The sequence below is a fragment of the Lipotes vexillifer genome, unplaced genomic scaffold, assembly GCF_000442215.2.
Source record: "Lipotes vexillifer unplaced genomic scaffold, Lipotes_vexillifer_v1.1 scaffold1314, whole genome shotgun sequence".
Lineage (NCBI taxonomy): Eukaryota > Metazoa > Chordata > Mammalia > Artiodactyla > Lipotidae > Lipotes > Lipotes vexillifer.
In genome coordinates, this window is record NW_006782803.1 from 145,894 (window position 1) to 154,103 (window position 8,210).

Genomic DNA, 8,210 nt, shown 5'->3' on the forward strand with positions numbered 1-8,210 from the left:
TTTCCCTATTGTATATTCCTGGTTCCTTTCCTGAAGATTAATTAATGGGTTTATTTCTGGGATCTCTCTTTTGTTCTTTTAATCTATATGTCTGTTTTTAATGACAATATCATACTGTGTTGATAATATAGTTTGAAATCAGGAAATGTGATAACTCCAGCATTATTCTTCCTTCTCAAGATTGCATTGGCTATTTGGGGTTCTTCTGTGGTTTCATATGAGTTTGGGGATTTTTTGTCTATTGCTGTGAAAAATGCCTTTTGGTAAGTATTACATTGAATTTATAGCTCACCTTGGGTATTATGGACATTTTAATTACATTAACCTTCCTGTTCCATGAACCTAGGATATCTTTCCATTTATTTGTGTCTTCAATTTCCTTTATCAGTGTCGTAAAGATTTTTGTGTATAGATCTCTCACTTCCTTGGATAAATTTGTTCCTGAGTAGTTTGTTTTTGATGGCATTGTAAATGAGGTTTTGTTTTCTTTATTTCTTTTTCAAATAGTTAATTGTTAGTGTACAGAATCACGACTGATTTTTCTGTGTTGATTTTTTTATCCTGCAACTTTGCTAAATTCATTTAGTTTTAACAGCTTTTTGGTGGCATCTTTAGGGTTTTCTATATGTATCATGTCATCTGTAATAGTAACAGTTTTACTTCTTGTTTTCTGATTTGGATGCCTTTTATTTATTTTTCTTGCCTGATTGCTTTAGATACTATTTACTTACAGTACTATATTGAATAACAGTGACGGGAGTGGGTATCCTTATCTTGTTTCTAATCTTAGAGGAAAAGTTTTCAGCTTTTCAACATTGAGTATGATGTTAGCTGTGAGTTTCTCATATACGGGACTTACTATGTTGAGGTACCTTCCTTCTATACCAAATTTATTGAGAGTTTTTTTCATGAAAGGATGTTGAATTTTGTCAAATGCTTTGTCTGCATCTATTAAGATGATTATATAGTCTTTATCCTTCATTTTGTTGATGTAGCTTATTGCATTTATTTATTTACAGATGATGAACTATGCTTGCATCCCAGGAATAAACCCCACTTAATCATGGCATATGATCCTTTTAATGTACTGTTGAATTCAGTTTGCTAGTGTTTTGTTGAGGATATTTGATCTCTGTTCATCAGGGATATTGGCCTGTAATTTCTCTCCTTGTAGTGTTTGTTCTTTACTGGCTTTGGTATCAAGGAAATGCTGACCTCCAAAAATGAGTTTGGACATCTTACTTTCTCTTCAATTTTTTTGGATGAGTTTGAGAAAGATTGGTATTACTTCTTCTTTAATATTTGATGGAATTCACCAGTGAAGCCATCTGATTCTGGACTTTTCTTGGTTGGGAGGTTTTTGATTACTAATTCAATCTCCTTACTAGTAATTTGTTTGTTCAGATTTTCTGTTTCTTCGTTATTCAATCTTGATGCGTTTTTTGTTTCTAGAAGTTTATCCATTGCCTCTAAGTTATGTAATTTGTTGGCATATAAATGTTCATAGTAGTTTCTTATGTTCCCTTGTATTTCTGTAATGAATTGTAACATCTCCTCATGCATTATTAATTGAGGCCTTTCTCATTTTTTCTTAGTCTAGGTAAAAGTTTATCAATTTTATCTTTTCATAAAACAAGCTTAGTTTTATTGATTTTTTCTATTGTCTTTTTAATCTCTATTTTATTTATTTCCACTCCGATCTTTGTTGTTTCCTTCTTTCTACTAATTTGGCCTTAGTTTATTCTTCACTTTTTAGTTTCTTGAGGTGTAAAGTTAGGTTGTTTAGTTGAGATCTTTCTTTTTTCTTAATGTAAGCATTTATCACTATAAACTTCTCTCTTAGAATGGCTTTTGCTGCATGCCATACGTTTTGGTAATTTGTGTTTCCATTCTCATTTGTCTCAAGATTTATTTCTTTTGATTTCTTCTTTGACATATTGATTGTTCAGTAGCATGTTGTTAAATTACTATCTATTTGTGAATTTTTCAGTGTTTTCTTGTAATTGATTTCTAGTTTCATGCTATTGTGGTCAGAAAAAATAATTGGGATGATTTCAGTCTTTTAAAATTTGCTAAGACTGGTTTTGTGGCCTACTGTATTATCTCTCCAGGAGAATGTTCCATGTGTGCTTAAGAAGAATGTATATTCTGCTGCTTTTGGATGGAATGATCTGTATATGTCTGTTAGGTCTATGCCATCTAATGTAGTTTAAGTCCAGTGTTTCGTTATTGATTTTCTATCTAAGCTATCCGTTGTGTTATATCCTCTTGGTGAATTGACCCCCTTATCATTTTATAATGATCCTTTTTGTCTTATATTACAGTTTGGGGGTTAAAGTTTATTTTTTCTGATATAAGTATACCTTCCCTGCTTTTTGTTTCCATTGGCATGGCATATATTTTCCATCCCTTCACTTCCAGCCTGTGTGTCCTTAAACCTGAAGTGATTCTCTTGTAGACAGCATGTAGTTCAGCCATCATTCAGCAACTCTATATCTTTTGACTGGAGAATTTAGTCCATTAAATTTAAAGAAGTTATTGATATATATAGGCTTACTGTTGCCATCTTGTTGTTTCCTGGCTGTTTCGTACTTCTGTTTTTCCTCTATTGCTGTCTTCCATTTGTGAATTGATGATTTTGTGTAGTGGTATGTTTTGATTCCCTTCTCTTTATCTTTTGCATATCTACTATAGGTTTTTGCTTTGTGGTTACCGTTAGGCTTACATAAAACTTCTTATAGTTTTAATAGTGTATAATATTTTAAGCCAATAACATTTTAATTTTTAATGCTTAGAAAAGCTCTACATTTTTATACTTTCCTCCCACAATTTATGTTTTTGATGTCAAAATATACATTTTTATACTGTGTAATCATTAAAAATTATTGTAGTTATGGATTATTGTTAATACTTCAGTCTTTTAACCTTTACACTAGAGTTATAAGTGATTTACCCACCACCATTACAATATAAGAGTATTCTGAATTTAAGTATAAAAAAATATATATATGTATGTATATATATACATGTATGTATATACATACACGTATGTCTGTGTGTATGTATATATATATATAATATATACATACTTTACCAGTGAGTTTTATATACTTTTATGTTTTCATGTTACTAGTTAGCATCCTTTAGTTGAGCTTGAAGAACTCCCTTTAACATATCTTGTAAGGCACATCTACTGGTGATGAACCCTTTAGCTTTTGTTTGTCTTCAAAACTTTATCTCTCCTTGAATTCTTAAGGACAGCTGTGCTGGGTGAAGTATTCTTGGTTGGCAGTTTTTTCTTACTACACTTTGAATATATTATCCCATTCGCTTATGGTCTGCAAGTTTTCTGTTGAAAAATCCACTCGTAATCTTAATGAGATTCCCCTATATGTAACAAGTTGCTTTTCTCTTGCTGCTTTTGAGATTCTCTTTTTGTCTTTAACTTTGACAATTTAATTATAATATACCTTGGTGTGTGTCTCTTTAGATCCATCTTATTTGGTATTCTTTGGGGTTCCTGGATCTGGATGTCTGTTTCTTTCCCCACGTTAGGATAGTTTTTAGCCACTATTTCTTCAAGTACACTTTCTGGCCCTTTCTCTCTCTTCTCCTTCTGGGAAACCTAAAATGTGTATGGTGGTCTGCTTAATGGTGTTCATTAAGTCCTTTAAGCTATCTTCATTGTTTTTCATTCTTTTTTCTTTTGCTGCTTTGATTTGATGAGTTTTACTGCCTTGTCTGAGTTCCCTGATCTTTTCTTTTACTTGATCTAGTCTGCTGTTAAACTCCTTTATTGAATTTTTCAGTTCACTTATTGTATTCTTCAGTTCTGTGATTTCTGCTTGGTATTTTTTAATATTTTCTTTCTCTTTGTTGAAATTCTCACTTTGTTCATGCATTGCTCTCTGACCTTGGTGACCATATTTAGGACTGTGGGTTAAATCACTTATCTCCATTTCACTGAGATTAGTTTCTGGAGATTTATCTTCTTTTATTTGGAATATATTCCCCTGTTTCTTCACTTTCCTTGACTTTCTTTGTTGGTTTCTGCACATTATAAAAACACCCACCTCTCCCAGTCTTGATAGACTGGTCTCATTAGGAGATGAACTTCGTCTATCAGCCCAGACCTATAAGTGTCCATAAGGCAAGAATCACAGTCAGCACCTAGAAGTAGGCTGATTAGAAGCTGGGTGGAAAGTATGCAGTCAAACCCCTTCCAAATAGAAACTGTGAGATGGGAATTTTTGCCTTTCCTTCTACACTGAGCTCAGGTGTGTTGACACGAGGGGTACTCCTGTGCCCATTTAAAGCTTACTTCTTTGTTTGCTACAGTCCTGTGGGACTAATAAACACATGCTCCATTAGCTATCACAACTAGGTGATTTGGGGTCCCACCCTTCAGGTCACAACCATAAAACTTGTGGTGCTAGATATGTGAACAAGCTCCTTCCATGGAGACACTTGGTGACTTGGTTTTATTGTTGGAGGGAACCAGAAGAAGAAGGCAGGAGAAGTGCCCACCAGCTATTGAACGCTCTGGGGAGAATCACAGTCAGCATCTTGATGTGAACTAATTAGAAGCCAGACCCCTCAGGCAGCAGCTTGTAAAGTATGTAGTCAAATCCCTTGCAGAGAAAGACTGGGAGATGAGCATTTTTGCCTGCTCCCTCTGCACTGATCCTTGGGAGGATAGCTATAGTATTGATAGTAAGTGCTCACATACTTAAGAACTGCTTTTTTGTTTGCTATGGTCCTATGGGACTCAAGAAACCAAGCCTTGTTGGCTTTCAGAGCTAAGTGTTTTGGGAGCCCATTCTTCTGGTGGGAGCCTTAAAAGTTGGGGTGCTAGATGTATAGTCCAAACCTTTCACTCCTCAGGGAGAAGCTGGGAAATGAGTGTTCATGGCAAAAGTATATCTAAGAATTTCCCACCCATTTTGATATGGGTATTTTCTCATTTGCTCAGTGTGTAGTAGTCACTCAGCTAGTTTCTTTCAAGGGAATTGCTCTGTTTGTAGCTATACATTCAGTGCATCCATGGGAGGAAGAAAATTCAAGAGCCTCCTGTGTCACCGTCTTGGTCTGGAGTCTTAAAAATATTTATAAACTCTTTTTTTCGGTCACCATTTGTAAATTCTTCAGGCTGAGAGATACATACTATTTCCATCTTACAGATGGTGATATCGAGTCTCAAAGAGGTTTGAGAAATCCATTCAAAGTCATGCAGCCAGAATGCAATAGATCCAAGACCTGAACTTGAATTTACATTGCCAAAGGTCATTCTTTTTTCTTTCACATCACATAACTAAATTGCAACATATTTTTCTGACTACTCTGGAGAAGACTTCAGATCAAATTACCATTAGGTTCACTTCCAGACCATGGAAAGCTTTTGGACAAATTAATTGCAATTCAACAAATATTTCAAAGTTCATATGCATTCATTAATATTATCATATCAATTCATTTATTTTTATAGTGAATGTACAGAACGTTACAGCTACTTTATATATTTTGCCTTTTTTCACAAACTCAAAATATTACTTTGCTTGTAAAATAAACATACAAAATCATTTTAAAAATCTGTAATTCATACTGTTCTTTAAAAGTAACTCATGATGGGCTTCCCTGGTGGCGCAGTGGTTGAGAGTCCGCCTGCCGATGCAGGGGACACGGGTTCGTGCCCCGGTCCGGGAGGATCCCCGTGCCACGGAGCAGCTGGGCCCGTGAGCCATGGCCGCTGGCCTGTGCTTCCGGAGCCTGTGCTCCACAACGGGAGAGGCCACAACAGTGAGAGGCCCGCGTATCGCAAAAAAGTAACTCATGTTTTCACCTGCAGTATTTATGAAAGGGAAAAAGTATATTTTCTTCTGCACACTGAACCCATAAGTTTTATTGTCATTATCTAACAAACCTATGATGTTTCAATATGATTATTGTGCTATATTTATTTAAGTAAATATGTACATTTTTAATTTGAAGGAAAATATGAGACAGAAAACTTGAGCACTGCTCAAGTCTTTACTCTGTTGTGTAATATCAGCACAGTAACTCAAAGGATGTAACTATCTGGTGATTAATGTTGTTATTAGTGGACTGCTAATTCATATCACACATAGGTCATGGAGTCTAAGATTTTCTAAATATTAGAATATTTCTGAGATTCCTATGAACAAATAACATCAAACAGAATGTTGAGGTTTTATTTTTTGTTTTTTTTTTGTTTTTCATTGAAATAAGGGAGTGCAAAAAATTAATACTACTTCTAACTTATCAGTTAATGTTGGGCTGTTCTATTTGCCTACCAGATAACGTATTTTGCACTTTCACCTATATTCTCAAATTACTTATTTCATTTTAAATATAGAAACATTTTAAGGAAGTAGACTGGTTTTAATATTTTCGTGCAAAGGCTTACACCAGATGTGCAGAAAATCACAGTATGGTGTGGATTGTGGCTCCATGGATGATTGACCTCCCCAGAAGGAAATGTTACCCAGTTGCAAAAGCCAACTACTTTTCCAACTATGTGAGAAGAAATTATGGATTTCACTGGCTTTATTTGAACACATTCATTCAAATGACATTCTATCTCTGTGCTCTTGTAATCTCTGCACTTGGCCCGCTCCCTTCTTCCAAGGGAGGATTTCCAATGAAGATGGAATAATTTTTCCTGTGGTCTCTTTCTTTAAAAGATGATTGTATTTCAGAACAGATGCAAGTCAGTTGTATGGAGATACATGTTTTTCTTAATTTATCTGAATTTACTAAAAAAGCAAAATGGATGTGTTTTGTACCTTCCTTCCCTTGTATGCTCATTTGACTAGGATGTCTTTGATCACTTTATTATATGAGCTATACCTAGAGATCAAAGACACTGTTTTCATAGAACAGTTACTGACATTAGAGGGATGTCACCTAATTTAAAGTTTGAGACCTATGCCTTTTCTCTATGTTTTTAGAAAGACCAGGCTTGAAATAGAGAAAGGAATAAAAGTACCATTGGCCAATCTTAAAACATGCCCACGTGTGTGTATAAATGCTAAAAATTCCAGTAAGTGATAAACTAAATGATTTTTTTTGGCTACATTGACTATTTAATCAACTTCAATTATCTGGGTGTCTTATAGTAAATTTGATATAGTTATTATAATACCCTAAATGCTACCTGTTCCTTTTCATTGGCTGTCTTCAATTACACAAGCACAATCTAAAATTTGTTCATTATGAACTAAACAAGAGAGATTTAAGTAATCTATGTCTTTCTTTTTTAATTGAGATATCTTAGGGATATAAGCAAAAATATAGATTTTTCACAAAATACTTTAAGGATAACAGATGGATTTGGTATATTGAACTTTGAAAGGTAAATTTTGGTGTGTCAGGTCTATCAATACACAGAGAAACAAAGCTAAGAGAAAATGATTTTTTAAATGAAAAATGGAAGAAAAATACATATGTGTTGTACATTATAATTCATTTGAAAAAAGGAAATGAAAATGTAATACTTGAAACAACTTATGAAACAAAAAGTTCTTCTCTCTTTCATTGACAATATAATTTATAATCCATGGCCTGGTTTTCTGTATTTTTTTCCAGTTCAAAGGTCATCATGACTAACAGCATCACTACACTGAAGTTTTAAGTTTCATTCCCTTAGAAAAACTAATATATAAGGCATAGTGCTTGTACCTCACCATTGAAAAAAAGTGCATACATGTCATTTTCATAGTAGTATGTGGTAGGCTCTAGGTAAGAAAATAAAAAAGGATGTCGTTCAGGATACCAATTATTGCAATTTCAAATCCCATTTTCCTTCCAAACTCCCCTTTAAGTGATTAATAGGGCAATTATAACTTATTATCTGAGATTTCACTTTTACAAATAACAAAATGTAGTAAAGCTTGAGCTTAAAACATTGGCAGAACATACACTGGCTTCTCAACACTGAACATGCAATTGAACTCAAATTGGGAAGGTCAAGAAGGGCTTTTTTGAGAGACTCTGCACTTTGTCAGATGTATTTATTCATGTGCAGAGGATTTAGAGTTCATAAACATTTTGCCAGTTTTTTGAATGCTATTTCTTTTCCTTGTTGTTCTTGGCCAGGCCATGTCAATACAGCAAAATGCTGCTTCATATGGCTTATTATCAGCAGAATAATATGTATTACATAACCCACAGGGATTGTAAAATCAGCAGGA

General features: G+C 34.2%; 1 protein-coding gene across 1 annotated transcript in view; it reads left to right on the forward strand.

Annotated features, from left to right (window-relative positions):
* Positions 1-8,210, forward strand: part of LOC103088729 (histone deacetylase 9-like) — a 208,485-nt gene that overhangs the window by 132,644 nt on the left and 67,631 nt on the right. The gene's annotated exons all lie outside the window — the stretch shown is intronic.